Genomic DNA, 20,362 nt, shown 5'->3' with positions numbered 1-20,362 from the left:
CCAAAAACCAACTTTTGTGGGTTTTCAATATAAAAATGAATTTTGGTTTATTTTTTATAAAATACCGTATTTTAATTAATTAAAAAATAAATAAATAATATGTTCATAACGATAAAATTCCTAAAAACATTTTATCATTTTAATATTAATGTAAAATAATTTATTTGTGTTTCATATCTGTAAATAAATATAGATATTTTTAGTTTTAACTGTAAAAATTTGTTACTAATTTCTATTAAATAAATTATTGAATAATATTAATAATTATTAGACAGTAAACAACAACTAAAAATTATAAGAACTTAAAATATTTTATTAATACAATATATTATATTGATTTGAAAATAGCCATTCAAGTTTAAAAAATGAAAAATAATTTATGTAATAAAATTTTTAATAGTTTCAAAATTTTAAATTTTTTAATCTTTTACAAATTATAGATATTTTATTAATTATATTTTAGTATAATACTTAAAAAATTACATGGTAATTTTTATTTTAAATAACAACGACTATATTTTTTTAAATTTTAAATACTTTATCGCTATTTATTTTATTATTTTAAAATAATGTATTGCTTATTTTATAATAAAAAAAAACTAAGAATACAAAACCAAAATTTAAAAATTAAAAACCAAAAACCAAAACCAAAAACTGAAAATAAAAAAAAACCTAAAAGTTAAAAATTAAAAATCAAAAGTCAAAATATAAAATCAAAATTTAAAAACCAAAAACTAAAACAAAAAAAACTAACGGAAACAATCAACGCCTTAATACGCCTGGCCTCTTCGACTATCTTTATTATTTGTATACTTTTCTATTCTACACTCGTTCGTCATACATCCGGCAAATGGATGTTGATATGTTCCTAAATTATACCCTTGTAATTATATTAAGCGTTTATTATCATTATCTTATAGGTTGGAGACGAATCTACAGAAATGCACTCAATTATTCAGTTCAGAAAAGAGTCCACTCAATATAGGTTTAGAAAAAAATAACAGATGATTACTTTTATTATTTGCTAAATTGATCATTTAATTCTACATGGCAAAGATAATTTACTGTTGCGTCTTTTTTTTTCTTAAACTAGATTACTAACTTACCTTAAACATATTTGATGTATATATCTATCTTCAATACTTAGTATAAATAAAGGTTATCGAAATCTTCTCTCGTGTTTTAAATTCTCACTAGTTTAAGATCCGCGCTTTGCACGAAATGAACATTTATATATAAGAATTTACTCACTATTATTTATTTTACGTTCTTTTACATAATATAAAAATAACAAAATAATAAATATATATTGAATTATTGAGAAACCATTAACTATTATTTATTTACAATCATTTTATGGTAAAAGTAAATCTCAACAATCAGTTTTATCTATTTTATATAGTATATAATTAAATTTAAATGATATTGACATCAATATTAAGTATATTTTAATATGAATATCTATTAAGTGAGACTTCCTCATTATATGGTTTTATGATCATTTGTATCTTTTTATAATAGATATTTTAAATCTTGATAACAAATTTTCACTGTGAGATTTTTAACAGTTTTAAAATTTAATTTAGTTTTGAAAATTGACAGCAAATTGTTAAATTAAGATACTAAGTTCTCAATCCTTGTTCAATGCAAATTTTGAAATTAAAATATTTATGTATTTTTACATGGTATATAGTTTAATATACTTTATTATTATTCGGAATAGCTATTAAATGAGATTGTTTACTTATATTGTTTTAAAAATTCAAAATATAACATATATGAAAAACTATAAAAATTATATTTTTGATGTGATTATTTAATTTATTTGATGATATAAAATTAAACAAAAATGATGGAGGATACACAAATTATTATCAAAATCATCATTATCATCTATTTGATTTAATCATATTTGGTAATTCTGTATATTTTATTTCAGGAAAGAAAGAAAAATATTATTTGTACACTAAGTATAATATATATTCAGATGTGCCAAGATATTTCTCTACAGACTTTGACAAGCATTCTAAGAATGACACATGTCATGGCTAAAATTTTGTAATGCTTCTCAAATAATATATAAGGGATATCAATCCTTAATACTTAGCATATAAAACCTTATATTAGTGTACTATACTATATTGGTTTATTCGGAATGATCAAAACTTCTCTAAAGCATTTACAAAGTCAATTTGTGACAATATTTCTATACTATTTCAGACAATAGTTCTATACTATTTCTTAAATATGTAATAATGTTATAGGTTCCTTGTTAGGGTTTAAATTGTCGAATATTGAAAAATAGTTTATAGATTGTATTTGGTTTTATAGGTTTCTAAATAGGGTTTAGATTTACTAAGTAGGGTTTAGGTATATTAGTCAGCGATTTTGGGTGAGTTTATTATGTATAGTTCTTACCATATCTTGGGTGTTGTACTATGTCACCGAAATAGAATTGTACACTCGCAACATATGGTTAATATTATATTTGGGTTTAGATTTAGTAACTAGGAGGTTTGTCTAGGGTTTAATATTTAAGTGGGTGGGTAGGATTTAATATGTGTGTTCCATACTATGACTGATAAATTTTAAATATATAGTAAAATAGTTATAGATTATATTTGATTTATAATTTACTGAATACAGTATAAATTTACTAATTAGAGGTAAAAAACAGTGATGTGGATGACTTTAACACTCTCGTTGTCAATAGTGTGCACTAAATTTTAGTCATATCTCATTTTGTTTATTACATTATGTAAGTATCTTACTCACCATATATTTTTTTGGCCACATCATCTCTAATAAATGATATAAATGTTAGTTATTACATTATGTCAAAATCAATGACATGCATTTAATTATGACATGCATTTAATTTCTTTTGCAATCTTAGAGTCGCAAATTCTCCCTTGATTTTATCTTTCTGAACTTGGGGAAATGAACGAATATGCTTTTTTTTTTCTTGTCGACATAAGAGCATGATTAATGGTAAAAACCGTTTATGGAGTCCTTAAATTTTTTTTTTTGTCCTTAAAAAAAAAGTAAACCAATCGCGGACTACCACATGTCGATGGGGCCAACAAACAGTGCAAAAACTATCCCAAGATCGATCCTTATTTTGCGACTTTGGGGACCGTTTTTTAAAGTGGGGCCCACACATTAATTTTCTGCAGAAACCAGTTTAGGAAACCGCAATATTTATGGCCTAATATACTTAAATAAAAAAAATACAATTGAGAATTCTACTACCATTACATCATCATCATATGTAAGTGTTCTTCATTTGATGTAATAATATAATTAATCTGCTGAAACATTAGGGCTTTTTGCAAAATTGACCTAAAATTCAAAGTCAAACACAAAACTAACCTCTTTTTTTTTTTTTGGATATTGGTTTTGCCCTATTCACCCCACAAGTTCATATAATTCACGAAAATACCATCAATTTTTTTTCTTTTCGAAAATGACATTTTTAGTCTCTCACCCTCATCATCTTCAAGTAATTACAAGATTGCTATTGTCATCAATACCCCACACAACCATGAACAACCAATTTGAAGCTCTTAATGCTTCCAAAATCGATTTACCCTTCTTCTTTCTCCATTCTTATGAACTAAACACATCTCTCTCACTTTCTCTCCACATTCAGCTAAAAAAACCCAAGATTTTGATTCTACATTTTTTATGGTTCATAGAGTCATAGAAGCTAACGATTCTGGGTGGGTCACTTTCGTTTGAGATTATGTGTGCTTGGAGAAGCCTTATGTGTGCTAAGTAAGTTATCTCACCAATTTAAGGCATGAAATCGAGTTTTTTCCAGATCTGTTCGTCTAGACGACTTCCCAGATAAGTCGTCTGATCAATGCTGAGGTTATTTTTGCAATTGACTTTGAAATATGTTTTCTGAGACGACTGAAATATAAGTCGTCTGCTTTTGTTTGGTTACAAAAAAAATATCCAAAGAACCTAGATGACTTACATGTAAGTCGTCATAGGTTAATTTTGCATTTGACTAGATTTTGCCGGAATTTTGACTTTCCTGGACGACTTATTTTCAGTCGTCTGGTGAAAAATTGAAATATCAATATTTTATTAAAACCCAACGACTTACATGTAAGTCGTCGTAGGTTAATTTTGCCATTGAAAAAAAAAGACTTCAATGTTTAATTATACCCAAACAACTTACAATTCAGTCGTCCGCCCGACGATTTACATGTAAATCGTCCATGATTTTATTCTGAGATTCTGGTCAAACCTCGTAAATCCTGGACGACTTACATGTAAGTCGTCGGACGGACGACTGAATTGTAAGTCGTATATATATAAGTAAATATTGAAGTTTTATTTTTCAATTGCAAAACTAACCTATGACGACTTAATTGTAAGTCGTCGAGTTTTAATAAACTATTGATATTTCAATTTTTCACCAGACGACTGAAATGTAAGTCGTCTAGCTTTTTTGGAGTTTTTTTTAACCAAACAAAAGTAGACGACTTATTTTTCAGTCGTCTCAGATAACAGATTTTAAAGTCAATTGCAAAAATAACCTCTACGTTGACCAGGCGACTTATATTTTAGTCGTCTGGAAGACTTAGATTGAAGTCGTTCGCGTCGATCTTTAATAAACTTTCATTTTCTTTGTTCTATGTTTGCTAATGTGTTTTATTTTGACTTCTTCAGATGATGCGTCAGTTATATGTAGTGTTTGGAGAATGGTTGTTGAAATATGGATGTTGGAATTTTGTGGTTGATCATTTCGAAGGAGCGAGAATGTTATTTTTGAGTGAAGGTTCGACACATGCTGATCTTGTTGCAATGGCTCAAGAAGATTATAACCTGGACATGAACACATAGTCTGTGGAGTTAACCTACTCATTACAACAGAGTCTTTGTAAAATTTTAATTGCAAAAATGACCTAAATGGACGACTTCTCTGGAAGTCTACTAGACGACCTCCGTGGATGTCATCTGCGTCAATGTTTAATAAACTTGCATTTTCTCTAAAACTATAAATACTTTTTAACATTTTCTTGTTAATTCATGTTTATTAATGAATATTTGGAAAATTTATAACTTAATTGGTGATATTTATAAGGTTACCAACATTCACGTTAATTAAAGTTTCTAACTGATCCGAGAAAACTTCTGTGGAAGTCTTCTACGCTAGTTTTTGAATAGCTTGTATTTCTAAGAGTGATAAGTAACTTTAAGATATGTAAAACTTATATTTTTAAAATATGGTTTCTCCCTTAGTTTTACTAAATTTGACTAAGTTTTTCAACACAAACTTATAAAAATATGATATACTTTGACTAGTTACTATTGTTTGTTTCCATCTTTTAAGTATTATTGTTATAGACACTAATATGAAGCTACCAACATTCTTGTTTATTAAGATGAGAAAAAGGCCATTGGAGTTTATTATTGCATATGAGAGATCCAAAGATAAGAAAAAGGCTATTGAATTCTATTATTTCGTTGATTTGTAAATGTGTAAACACATTGTTAGCACATGTATTACATCTTAGAAAACATTATTACTGATTTTACAAAAAAATCACAACTAAAAGAGTAGACATGCAAATCACAAAACAGACCACAAATAAAACTATTATAGATCATTTCTTTACAAAGACAAGCTTGGATTCCACTTGATATGTAAGAAGACTTCGTTAGAAGACTTCTACGAAGTCCAGACGACTTCCTAGAAGTCGCCTGGAAGACTTCTTGGAAGTGGTCTGGAAGACTTTCTGGAAGTCGTCTGGAGAGTCGTCTAGTGCATTATATTTTAGATGACTAACTGGTAAGTCGTCCCAGAAGTCTTCCAGAGCTGAAAAATCTGTATATCAAAAAAAATGTTCAAATGGGTTAAAAACAGAGAAAATGAGTGGAATATTAGATAAATACCTTTATAGAACACACAAAAGTACATATTTGAAATTAATAGATCTACCTTTAAATGAGTGGAAGATGAGTACCATCTGATTAAAAACCTGCAAAAAAAGATAGATTAGTAAGAAAGACATGAGACAAAACTGAAAAATTCATATAAAGTTTGGTGTTTTCAAGTTAAAGAGATTAGAGTGGGTTTGGAGAGTTTTAGTTTGGGAAAAAAGTAAGAACTTTATACAACAAGAAGTTACCAAATGAAGAAAAATCAGACATAACAACTTACCAAAACGCTCAGTTCTATTATGAAAGGGAGACTTCGTCAGAAGACTTCCTGGAAGTCGTCTAGTACATTATATTTTAGACGACTAACAGATAAGTCATTCCAGAAGTCTTCCAGATCTGAAAAACATGCATATCAAATCCAGATATGTAAAACCTGCATATCCAAAAACGTTTAAATGGCTTAAAAACAGAGAAAATGAGTGAAATATTAGATTAATCTACCTTTATAGAACACAAAAAAATACATATCTAAAATTAATAGATCTACCTTTAAATGAGTGGAAGATGAATACCATCTGATTAAAAACCTGCAAAAAAAATATATTAGTAAGAAATACATGAAACAAAACTGAAAAATTCATATAAAGTTTGGTTTTTTCAAGTCAAAGAGATTAGAGAGAGGTTGAAGAGTTTTAGAATTATGAACATTACATTTTTGTTGCAGCCATTTTAGAGAAGGAGAGAGAATGTGTAATTTTTTTTTTATATAGGGAGACAAAAAATCCAATTAGGTTAAATATTTTTGATTCAGACGACTTCCTAGACGACTTACTTGTAAGTCGCCGAGAAGATTTAATATTTTTAGCGGGAAATTAAAATATTTTTAGCGGGAAACTAAAATAGAAGACTTCCCAGACGATTTACAAGTAAGTCGTCTGGTTTAAATTATTTAAGCGGGAAAATAATTTTTTAAAAATTTTAGGCGGGAATATTTGAACGACTTACATGTAAGTCGTCTGTTTTAATTTCTTCACCAGACGACTTCTATGGAAGTTGTCTAGACCCTAAACATAACCTCTAAACTTAATTAACTAATTAAACACTTCATAAAATCAAATTAAACTTCAAAAGTGTTTACTATACACAAAAATAAACACATATATGTAAAAATTTAATTTTTCAAAATAACATTCAAACTTTCCAAAATCTAACCCTAAGAATACATACAATACTACAACATATGTTGCCAAACCCTAGACCAAAGAATACCATGATTCACTACATACATTCATCTATGTTGAAAACAATTCAATTTTGTTATATTTTAATTGTATCACTTAAAATTGTTTATAATTACATGATTTTAATTTTTCGCTTATCAAAATATTTTTTAAAAAATTTAAAAATTATTTTTAATATCAGCTAGACCAGAAGACTTACTTTGAAGTCGTCCAGACGACTTCCAACATCTCAGACAACTTACTGTGGCTATATTCGTAAAAATGACTTTTGTTTTTTTGTTTGGTCATAAGGGGCTGGACTGTAATTTCACAAGGCGTTTAGGTTAGTTTTGCATTTGATTCAAGTTTGGTATATGTTTGGGGTTAAAATCAAGTTGTGGGTTAGTTTTGGCAAATTTCCCGAAACATTATCCAAATATATTAGTTTGGATGTCTGGATAGCCAAATTTTCGAATATGTTGCTTATGTAAATCCTACTTGATCAATGTATAAACAATTAAAACATTATTTGACAGAAAATCATTAAACATTGATAAAACAAAATATGATTCTATAAATTAAAAACGACAAATAGTTTAAGTTTCAGACTGAACATCTTATATTACTTAGCGCTGGGACTTTAAATACAAATATTAGAAAAATCTTAAAACTTGAAGTTAGGACTTAGGATTATAACTCTAAATTCTTTTAGATATTCAATGGATAGTCACCATTATTTTGCCAAAGATCAACCATAGATATTTCATTATTTTAAAATACATACGAAAAGGTCCACAGCGGTAAGTACACAAAATGTTTGTAAATGATTTTAAAATTCCGGAAGGCATGTTAATCAACAAAAAAGTTTGTTGTGAAAATATAGAAAAAGGCATGATACTTATTTTTTTTTTGGGCGTAAATGTTAAGATTTATACCAAGCTTTTTCTGTTTACAAGAGTTGTGGCAAGCCAGTTTAAAAGGCATGTTACTTGTTTTTGTTGTGTCATGTATTTAAAAATTATTCGTCGGTAATCTACGTATAATATGATCCATCATGTGAATTAGATATGTGTTGTTTACGCTATGTCTTCTCGTGTCTTTCATGATGTGGACACAATCATGGTGTTTCACACATTATCTTCGATCTTAGGGAAATCTATTCTATTAAATTAGAGTCTTACTTTTTATCTACTTAAAAATATTGTCATTCAAGTTTTGAACCTATTCACATTTCATTAGACATAAATATAACATCCTTTAAAATTCAGTTATACAATATACATCATGTTTGTTTTCGTGTGAATATTTTGTTGCAAGGATTTAGGAAGTTAGGTTTGTTATAGTTTAATAAGAGAATACTAATGGAGACATTTTTTATACGTATATACATTTTAAGGAAAGCTAATATAAATAAAAGGTTTGATATGCATGTATTAATGTAGTATATTCAGATGTATGATATCGAAATTTTCCATAACTACATATTATGCTTCTATTATTTATTTTGGTCTGTTCATAACATTTGTGTATGGTTTTCCAAATCATATATGATGTAACTATACCAGTGCTAAATATGATATATGAAATTCATTCAATCGTTCATATAGAAAAACATGGAATCCTTAATATATATTTTTAGAAACTCATTCGGTTCAAATTATCAATATTTAGATATATATATATATATATTATGTATTCATGAAAAGTTTTTGAGCATTTCTAATTTATTTAAAACTAAATAAAATTTTAGTATGTTGTTACATTTTTAAATAAAAATACAAAAACAAGTGGTTAATATATGATTATTAAAATTTCATCAAAACAAATTTTACAAAATATAAATATAAAATAATAGTAACTGGTATAAAAATATATTTTATAATTTAAATAAAGATATATACGCGCGGACGCGCGGGTTCAAATTCTAGTATAAAATTAAATTTCCTGTATAGGATTTTCGAAGTCTTTTCTAGTATACTAGGTCGTCGTCGCGGATTATTGGTATATAGAATTTTATAATTGATGTTTTGTTTGAATACTAAATATTATGGAATCGGTCACACTTAATAAGTGTTTCAAAACTGGAACTGAACTTACGGTTGAACCGGTAAACAATGATCCAAAATAAATCCAGTTTGAGTTTAGGAAAACATCCAATATTTTAAAACCCAATAAAACCAAGAAAACCCATTAAAGTCCGAAATTCGATTATTGGCTGAACCATTGGTAGCACCAATAAATAATTTAATTTAATTTAATTTTTTGTTATTTTTTTTGTAGATTTTGATAAAAACTTTCACTATGTCACCCGAAGAAAATGAAGTGAACGATGGTATATGAAATCAAGATTAGTTGATGTAATTTGTTGTTAGATTTTTGTTATCGAAAATTTATTACAATGATGTTTTACTTTTGGTTTATTTTAGTTTTAAAGTTTAATTTTGTAATTCGCATTAGAAATTTAAATATTTATGTATTTTAAATCTGTATATTTTTAGTAGATGTCATAACTCTTAAATTGCTATAAAAATTGTTAAATACTCTAAACTATTTTTAATATTTTATGTAAAATGAAAGTAAAAATATAAAAAACTAAAGTTAAGTATTTTCTAAGCGACTTTTTTAAAACATAAAATATCTATTATATTTTTATAGCTAATATATTATATAATAAAATTAATTGATTTATTAATTTGCAGTTCACTAGCGGTCGACCTAATAACCAGGTAACCGGGAAAGTTGTCCGGTTCAGTTTCCGAATCAGATTTCAAAACACTGCAGTTTTTTGTTTAGGTCTGCATAATTTGTCGTTTTCTTTTTGCTCTAAGTTAGGAATATAAATTTCTAAATTTTAGTTTTGTTATTATATAAGCCCACACTCTACAAAACTAAAGGATAAGTAGCCTGATTAACATCCTAAAGACGACGAAAGCAGCTTTGTGATTTTTTTTCTTAAGCTTCAAATAATTACAGTGGAGGTGTCAAAGTAAAATCTTGTTGATATTGTTAAAAAAGAATTGATGAATTATTAGTCTTTAAAATATAGAGAGACTTACACAGAAAGACACTTTCTGTCTTCTCTTTTCATTTAAGGACACATTGTGTCTTTGACACACTTTGTGTGTACTTTGTATAGACAGCTGTTTTTTTGTAGACAAAAATAACCTTGCTTTTGTGTAAGTAGAAGGATATTGTTTCTAAAGAATCAACCGTAAACCAACTAAAATTTTAATGGAATGGTTCTTAGTTAGAGAGAGAAAAAGAAATAAAACTTTTTATATAATTATTATTCTTCATTCACCTTCATTTGTATTTAATTTGCTTATTTTCAAAAGTTAAAGATATATAAATCAACTTTATTTAGTACCATAAATTATAACTTCTTATTTTCTACATTTTAACATCCATTTTAATATATAATTTTTATATTTTAATTTTCTTACGGAAACATATAGATAAGAAAGACTTAAATGAAAACACATGGATGGAGAAGACGTGGACAGAGAAACAGACATAAAAACATGAACTCAAGAGATATAGATTTGAAAATTTATAGATGGAAACTCGTTCAAGTTTGAGTTTTCAGATTTTCTTACGATTTTTGAGATTTTTGGCTAGTTCGAGCATAAAGACAAGTGAGAACAAGCGAAGCGTGGATGTAGATACGTGGATGCGCCTTAAAAATAGATGTGTACATGCGATTTGTGAACTTAGTGGATGAGCTAGGTAGAATATATGAAGTACAATGGATGGTGTTATTCAAATGATTATGCAAAAATACAAGTTCAATAACATTTACTATAAAAAGCACACAAGTTCTTGTGGACGGACGATTGTGGATGGATTATGAATACATGTTCAATCTTCATCTTCCCTCCCACATATTGAGAAATAAAGATTCAAGAGACTATTCAATTCAAAAAAATTAGTATATATTGTCTCCATCTTTAAATAATTTTACAGTTAGTTAAGCTAGAAACAACAAAAAATGTCAAAACATTACGTAAGCTGATAGTAACCACGTGGACAAACTCTTGTGGATGTATACTTATGGACGGATCATGTATACATGTTTGTGAGTACGAGGTTTGAATTGCATGGCTTCTTTATAAAACAATTATCTTGACCACAAGTATCTTGTCCATAACTATCTTATCCACAATTCTCTCTTCTATAACACAATTCTCTTAACCACAATTCTCTTGACCACAAGTATCTTGTCCATAACTATCTTGTACACAAATTCTGGAGAACCACAAAGACGATGGCGGATGAAAGCAAGTGTGCTAGGTCTTGAGTAATATTCAGACGGCGACAAGAGAACCGATCTGTTGCGAAAAGTCTCTCGGGGAGACATGGTCTTCTCTGTTCTCTGCAATGAAACAAAGATTCATCAAGAAACAGTGAGTTTTGTTTTTAAGCCGCTAGGACAAACTATAATTATGTTATTGCTTGTGAAACGAGAAACAAACCTTCCATGTCGGAGATTGAAACCGAAGCAAAGCGGCGTGATTACGGACACTACAATTCCTGGATCGAGAAATCTGAGACAGAGAGAAAGAGGATTATGATTTGTTTTCTGAGATATTACAAGATCTAGAAATTTAGGAAGGGAATAGGTAAAGACGTTTTTAATAAAGAAAAAAAAGGAATTAGTTTTATTGTTTTAAAAATATTAAAGTGGTTCTAGTTAAAAGGTTCCATCTAGTTAATGATTCAAAGAAAGGAGAGAGTTCACATAGTTGAGGGCTAGATAAAACAATTCACTAAGAAGAAGTGTTCACAGAGCTCAAAGTGTCTTTTTAGGTAATTGGAAACTTGAATTGTGTCTCCTAGAGGAAATATTTCTAAAATATATGGTACATGGTTAATTAAAGTAAGTTTTTTCCATTTATATATTATCAGGTTGTTTCTTGAGATCAACATGGTTTTTATTTATTTATTTTGATGCTCAATAATTATCTCAAAAATATTTTAATTCATCACATGTATATAGTCACAAAATTGTGAACTTCTGAAAATTTGTTTTATTAAAGCTTCGTTTTGCCTGCCTAAATTGGTAAGAATTTTGCTATGTTTATGAAACCATGATTTTATTTTAACCGTTTAACCATTTTTCTATTCATCATCCTAAGCAGAGAAATTTGGTTTCTTTGATCGTACTAATAAGAGATTTTCATATGTATATATAAACCAGGATTCCATAACAGTAAATTTAGTTGGATGGGTAAGTTTAGTTTATCGGGTGAAATAAACCAAACAAAAGGATGAGTTTAAGATTTTGATTATAAAATTTTTAAGGTTGATAGAGCCATTCAAGTTTATGATTCTTGGTCATTAACAAGTGGGTCGCTTTGATGGTGAATTTTTGTGTGGTTGAAGAAGCTAAACAAGATATCTCACTGGTTGAAGTTATGAAATCAATTTTTTTCCAGATCTGTCGGTCAGAAGACTTCCATGTAATTCTTCTAGTCAATGCATAAGTTAGTTTTGCAATTGAATTTATATGTATCTTTTAGAGATGATTTTTTTTGAAGTCTTTCGATTTTCTTTGTTTTTTAAAAAATAATTGAAAATACTAGAGGAGACTTCTCGGTAAGTCATCTAGGATAAACATGTTAGTTCTGCATTTGACCGGATTGTATCAGAAATTTGGCTTTTCCTAGACGACTTAGAGGGAAGTCGTCCAACACAAAAATAAAACTTAAATATTTAATTTTTAGACGACTTAGAGGGAAGTCGTCCAACACAAAAATAAAACTTAAATATTTAATTTTTAGACGACTTTCATATAAGTCGTTTCATGTTACTTTTGCATTTGAAAAAAATAAAAAAAAATATTTTTAAAAAATCTTGAAAATACCAAAGGAGACTTCTCGGTAAGTCATCAAGGATAAACATGTTAGTTTTGCATTTGACCGGATTGTGTCAGAAATTTGACTTTTCCTAGACGACTTACAGGGAAGTCGTCCAACACAAAAATAAAACTTAAATATTTATCGTTTAGACGACGTCCATGTAAGTCGTATCAGGTTACTTTTGCATTTGAAAAAGTAAAAAAAATACTTTATTTTATCCGGACGATTTCCATGTATGTCTTCAAATAAACGACTTACACAGAAGTCTTCCAGGATTTTATTCCGAGATTCTGGTCAAAGCTTGGTTATTACAGAAGACTTCCGTGTACGTTTGGATTATTTTAAAACGTTGGTTACTGATTCTGGTGAAACATTGGTTTAAACAATGTAGAAGATGAAGGAACGAAGAAATGTTTATGTGTAAATTTTTGGGCCGATAATAGTGCATCTGTTAAGAAAACAATAATTACACTAAGGCTCCGAAAGGAAAAAGCGAATCAAGCATTGCGGATCTAGCGGATCGATCGGAACAAGAGTGGATGAAGCGGATTGAGTTGATGAAGCGTATTTAGCGGTTCCAAACTAATGTTTGAATGGTAAAAATGGATAAAAAGCGCTCTAAAAACCTGTGCAAATTTGAAATAATTTATATAATGTTTTATAACTACTTACTTTCATAAATAACATTAAATGATTTATAAATTCAATAAGTATAGATTTTAATTTAAAATAAAATAGAAATATACTTTCAAGTTTACATATATAATTATTAAAGCTTTAAAATTATAATATATACTTTGGATTATTTAGAAATACTTATAGTTTTAGGTAAAGTAGTATAATGTTTTTTTTTGAAAAAAATAATGATTTATTGTTAAGAAAATAAAGCTTTAAGTCAAATATTATATATATATGATACATCAACTAGAATTAAAACTTGATTTTGAATAATTTATATATTATGTAATTCTTATTTTGTTTAAGTTTGAATTTTTGTAGATGTTTATATGACTAAAATAATTTTTAATTTAAAATTAGCACGTATTAATATTATTTAAACAAAAATTAATTTATTTAAAAAAGAATGAAGAAAAGAACCACTAGAAACACTCACGTCTAGCTGAGTAGCTACTGTAGTTAGTGTTTCATGAGTTTTGTTCACAAATTTGAACTAATAGGCAGTTCATTATTTAAAAAGTGAATCAATATACAATTAGTTCTAAAATATTGAATAGCAAACTTAGCAAAGTTTGCACGTCTAGGTGTCTTTCCGTCTTTTTCTTTTACTCTGTTCAGACTCTAAATACTGTCAACGTTGTGTATATATTGATTTTGCTTTATTCACTTAAGAGCTGACGTGTCAGTTTCATTGATTGTGAATATTTTATCCTATGTGGACAGTTTTAGAAGCTTTTAAATTTGTTTATTTTATAGATAATATATATATATATAAATATATATATATATATATATATATATATATTTAAAATCGTTCCATTAGACATCAACTTAGAATGATTTAATTTTAGATTTTATTACTGTATAAAAGATTTAAAGGTATAAAGATGGTTCATTTACCGAGTTAGATCAAGATAATTAAAATTAGGGATACACAGTTACTTATAGACTAATATACAATAAGCCGACGACAAAGTTAACAAGTTTAATTTTTTTACCGCTAAGAAATTTCAGTTATTTTTTATTTGTATTTCAAGAATACGAAATTCAAATAATACATGAATTTTTTTCCTAATAGTAATACTGTACATCTTCTCTTAACAACAATTTTAGCGTTAATTTTTCTAGTGACTATTTTTAATCGAATACTTTTGTACATCAGATGCTTGTAGATCTCGTCTAATGTTGTTTGGAAAATAAAGAATAAAAAAATTCTCTAGATCACGTTCCTGTTTCAAATCCTTTCCTTCCATCACGTTCTTGATTTTTTTTTTTTTGAACTTATTTGCATAATCTTCTGTAATATTTAGATCACGTTCTTAGTTCAAAAAAATATATTTAGATCATGTTCTTTTTTTTTGTGGTAAAAATTAGATCACGTTCTTGTTGCTAACTATTATCCACGGACCACAGTTTTAATCAAACGTTACGATTCCATTGGTTTTTTTCCATTGCGTCTTTAGTTTCGTTCCTGCCAAATGCAGTGAATCATTGCTTGCAGAGTGAATCATATTAGGAACCGTTCTGTTTTAGTAATCTAATCTATTAAAACTGAAGTACATTTGAGAATTAATCTTTACTAGGTGGCCGGCCCCGCACCCTGTGCGGACATAAACATATCCTCTCTCTCCCTCTCTCCCACTCTCTCTCCCCTCTCATCCTCCCTCCTCCCTCCCTCTCTCTCTCTCCGTCCCTCCCTCTCCCTCCCTCTCTCTCCCTCCCTCTCTCTCACCTATTAATAGTGAGAAAAATGTCTTTAGTATTTATTTACAACATTACAATATCGCGAATTCCACAAAAGTAAAACAAAAAAAATTAATTAATAGAAAATCTAACAAAAGCCACATCTTAACCAATAGAAGAGTATACTATTGATAACACGTTTCAAAACTTAAACAATGTAAATGAGCTTCCGTTCAAACGCATGATTGATTCAATCTCCGCCAAAGATAAACTCTTAATTTGATCTTCTGATAAACTCAAGCCTGAAAGAACATGTAAAAATTAATTTGATCTACTGACGTTTTCTTTTGATAAAAACATGATAAGCTAAGAAGTAGAATATTCTTTATTAAATTCTCAATAAATCTTATACTTATAAGGTAATATTATTTTTGGAATATCTTGTTAATAAAGCTAAATGAGAACATCTCGTGAATAGATTGCACCAAAATTTTGGTTGACAAGTCTCACCATAAATATTAAGTTTTAAATGCATGATTTTAGGAGAGAAAATATCTTGTCAAATAATTTTGTTTCTCTGACATCTAAAATATTTAGTGAGTATTTAATGAACTAAACAGAGAAATGATCTCAAAAAGATGTTATTTGAATCGAGAAAACACAAAAGATAAGTAAAATGCTAGAGTTTACTAAAATATTTAGCTTTCACAATAAGCTATGTAATAGAATGTTCTCAAATTAATTTTAAAAATGTATCTACCTATAAGTTAGGATTATTTATGGAATATATTGTTACTAAAATTACATTTTAAATATAAAAAAGAGAATATCCCGGGAGTAGTTTACACTAATGATTTAATTAACAAATCTTGTCCTTAAAGTTTAAATATTAAAGCATGAGATTAGGAAATAAGATATTATTTCAGTAGAGAAAATACCATCCTACTATAGATATTTTAAAAATATAATTGATTATCCAATTTTGATGTACAGTAGAGAAAATACCATTCTAAGTGCACATCTTTTGCAGGATCGGAATGGTGAACTCTTAGAGGTCTGAAATATGACCACTTCTCTCAAATCATCTCTGAAAAAAAAAATCACAATCAGCAAACCAAAAAACAAATATGTGTATATATAAGCTTATAATTCTAAACAATAATATAAATCTACAAATCAAAAAAAGAAAAATATTCGCAGCACAAAAAGATGCTATTGAAATGATTTAGCTGAGAGATGTTATCAAATTGAGTAAAAATTTTTTACCAGATTGAGGAACAAAGATGTTATCGAAATGATATATCAAAGAGGTGTACAATCAAATCATATATAGCTTCAGTGGAGAAATTGTCATAATAGGGTATCTGCATATAAACCAAAAGAAAAATCAGCTCTCATGAAATATAAAAGCTTAATGTTCTAAAATAAGAAGAAAAAAAGTTTAGAACATTATTAACATTAAAAGTTCAGAATACAAAAATACAAAGTTCAATTATTTCGTTTCTTCTACTGTGAATGTCTTATTTATAGTAAATTGGTAGACGTTTCTCATTGATTTAGCTTGCATGATAAGCTAAGAAATAGAATATTCTTTAATAAATTCTCAATAAATCTTATACTTATAAGGTAATACTAGATTTTGACCCGCGCTTAAAAGCGCGGGTTATTTTTCAGTTGATAAAGATATATGATATGAATTAGTATTTTAGTCTTGTTATACATTATTATGTTACAAAATTTTATTATGTCAAAAAAAATTATTATTATGTAATTATATTTTTAATCGTTTGATTACTTTTTTCAAAAAATGCTTTAACATTTTTTATGGCAGTTGATATCAGGATGTATGGCGGTAACGAAAAATCTAAGGGCAAGAGGAATACAAGGAGATACGTGCTGTGCACGGTGTGGTGATCCTGAAGAATCAATAAACCATGTGTTTTTTGAATGTCCCCCAGCTCGTCAAGTCTGGGCACTATCTAAAATTCCATCAAATCCGAATATTTTTCCTATTGGCTCTCTTTTTGCTAATATGGACCATCTATTTTGGAGAGTTAATCCAAAGATGGAGGATCATCAGTTTGCATGGATACTATGGTACATTTGGAAGGGTCGAAACAATAAAGTATTCAGTAATCTTGATATTGATCCCAGGGAAACACTTCGATTAGCAGAACTAGAATCAACACTTTGGGCTGAGGCACAGGTTAGTAACAACAGGTGTGCACAAGAAGTACAAGTTAGGCCTAACGTAGGAACCACAGGAAGATGGTGTTTCACAGATGGTTCTTGGAAAGATAACGACCTATTTTCAGGACAAGGTTGGCTCAGTACATTATCAGGGTTTGATGGTTTACTAGGAGCAAGGAATGTAAGGGCTTGTCTTTCACCGCTTCATTCGGAGATGGAGGCATTAATTTGGGCAATGGAATGCATGAGAAACTTAAGACAGTTTCAGGTTACGTTTGCAACGGATTGTTCTCAATTGGTGAAGATGGTTTCAGAACCAGAAGAATGGCCAGCATTTGAAAGCTACCTGGAAGATATTAAGCTGTTGAGAAGAAGTTTCGTCAACTCAGATATTGTTCATGTACCTAGGACGGAGAATACAAGGGCGGATAGTTTGGCACGTAGTGCTCGGCAACAACCGTCTTTCGTCGTACACATGGATTCAGAGTTACCACTTTGGTTTACAGGGTCTATATGAGTCTGTAATCTTTTTGCTGTCAAAAAAAAAAAAAAAAAAAAAGATTACTTTTTTCAAAAAAAAATTATATGGATTGATCAGATTCAGTGCGTCTATTATTTTAAAATAAATTATTTTCAATTAGATGAGAACAGTACTTTTATATTAAGTTTGGACCCGTCGTCGAACCAGTAAACACGATGACTTGTACATAAGCTGGTTTAGATTTAATGAAAACTCGTTAATTTAAAGCATGCAAACTTCGAAAAAACCCGCAATCAAGTGTGACCCGACATTTGGTTTACATGGTAGGAAAAAAATAATCTTCAATAATATTTTAAGAGATGAATGAAACTTCTAATATATTAATGTAATAAAAAATAATTTAACGTAAATATATATAATTTTGTTTTGACAAATGATTTGCTAAAGTATTTTTTTATTAAATTTGATTTTGTAAATATTTAGAATTATATAATGTTAGATGACATGATATAATATGTTGTATGATATATGCTTTCGTTTTAATAATTGATATCTAAATATTATATATCCATCTTTGAGCATAATATATGATGTATATAACGTTATTAATAACAACAATAACATTGGATGATAATAAGAAAAATAATTAAAGAAGTGTATCATACCAAATGAGAAATAATAATAGGATTTATTTGAATTATTTATAGTTATTGTAGTTAATGGTAGGATAAAAAATAAAGAGTTTTATATAGATGTTATAAATTCTTTTATAAATTTTTTAAAAAAAAAATCTTTAATAATAAAAATTTTCAATCGCATCTATAATATATTCTTATCAAAAATCATCATAACAATATATTTAGAATATATATATTTTTAGAATATATTGTTAAACTAAATTGGAGAAATATAAGGTAATTGATTATTGCATAGTTAGAAAAATATAAGATAATTGACTATTGCATAGTTAGAGAAATAAAAGGTGAGACCAAAAAAATAGTTTAAGCTAATGAAAGGGTCCAACAACTTTTCATAGGTAGATTTTTTAAAACTTCTTCCCTTTTAATAGAATAGATTATTTTTGGAATATCTTGTTAATAAAGCTAAAGGAGAACATCTCGTGAATAGATTGCACCAGAATTTTGGTTGACAAGTCTCACCATAAATATTAAGTTTTAAATGCATGATTTTAGGAGAGAAAATATCTTGTCAATTAATTTCATTTCTCTAACATCTAAAATATTTAGTGAGTATTTAATGAATTAAACAGAGAAATGATCGCAAAAAGATGTTCTTTGAATCGAAAAAACAAAAAAGTTAAGTATTAAAGTGATTTCATTTTTAGTAGTGTCGATGATTAAAATAAATCGAAAAAGAAATTCAATCAACAAAATCAAGAGAATTCTTTCCATTTGTAATAAGGAAACTAATTATTACATGTATTAACTAATATTGTTGCGCAAGTAATGTTAATAGAGAGATTAAATTATTTTTTCCTTTTCAATCAGTTTTCAATGTTACTTTCCTTTTATAGGGGATCGATGAACTAAAATAAATTATTTGATTTGATAAAATGACTTTATATTCTAATATATCTATAGACTACATAAAATAATAAACCAAAATATTTACTTGAATTGATAAAATGACTTTATATACCATACTTTCGACAATTAATTACTATAAATAGTTATTAATAATATTATGTAAGTCATTTGGAATCCAAAATATTTATTTGAATTAATAAAATGGATTTATATACTATACTTTCGACAATTAGTTACCATAAATAGTTATTAATAATATTATGTAAGTCATTTGGAAAGTGATGTTAATTGGTCATTAAATTATGTTTTCCCTTGCAATTAGTATTCAATGGTACTTTCCTATTATAGTGGGATCGATGAATTAAATGATATATCGAAATTACAAAATAAGGTAAGTATTTAGAGGGCTTTCCTTTTTAGTAGTGTCGATGGAAAATATAAATCAAAAAGAAATTCTAAAAAATATTTAACAATAAACAAATATTCAATATATAGTAAATTTAATTTTATTAATAATTTATAACATTCTGTAAATTATTTTAAAATTATGATAAATTTATTCTTTAAACAACGATAAATAATTTAAAAATAATATTAATAAACATGTTTGAATTTTTTAATATTTAAAATATTCAAAAATACCTTCTTCACTAACTGAAAGTTATATTTTTAAATATAAGAAACTTGAGAAATGAAAATTTTAATTTTTTTTTTCAAAATCTAAATATCTGAACCAGATCCGAAATAACCGAATCCGAACTAAAAATACCCGAACCCGACCCGAAGTACAGAAATACCCGAACGGAT

At 27.8% G+C, this 20,362-nt stretch overlaps 2 long non-coding RNA genes across 2 annotated transcripts; both read right to left on the bottom strand.

Annotated features, from left to right (window-relative positions):
• Positions 1-4,684: 4,684 nt before the first annotated feature.
• On the bottom strand, positions 4,685-5,360 carry LOC117126606. Its single transcript, XR_004449269.1, has 2 exons — positions 5,166-5,360; positions 4,685-5,131 (listed from the first exon to the last, which is right to left on the bottom strand). It is a non-coding gene; the product is annotated as an uncharacterized LOC117126606 (long non-coding RNA).
• Positions 5,361-8,435: 3,075 nt separating this feature from the next.
• Positions 8,436-20,194, bottom strand: LOC117127909. The gene is made up of 2 exons (XR_004450881.1): positions 11,591-20,194; positions 8,436-11,490 (listed from the first exon to the last, which is right to left on the bottom strand). It is a non-coding gene; the product is annotated as an uncharacterized LOC117127909 (long non-coding RNA).
• Positions 20,195-20,362: the final 168 nt, after the last annotated feature.

This window comes from Brassica rapa, chromosome A01, assembly GCF_000309985.2.
Source record: "Brassica rapa cultivar Chiifu-401-42 chromosome A01, CAAS_Brap_v3.01, whole genome shotgun sequence".
In the NCBI taxonomy this organism is placed as follows: Eukaryota; Viridiplantae; Streptophyta; class Magnoliopsida; order Brassicales; family Brassicaceae; genus Brassica; species Brassica rapa.
This window is presented reverse-complemented; position numbering and strand designations above follow the sequence as displayed.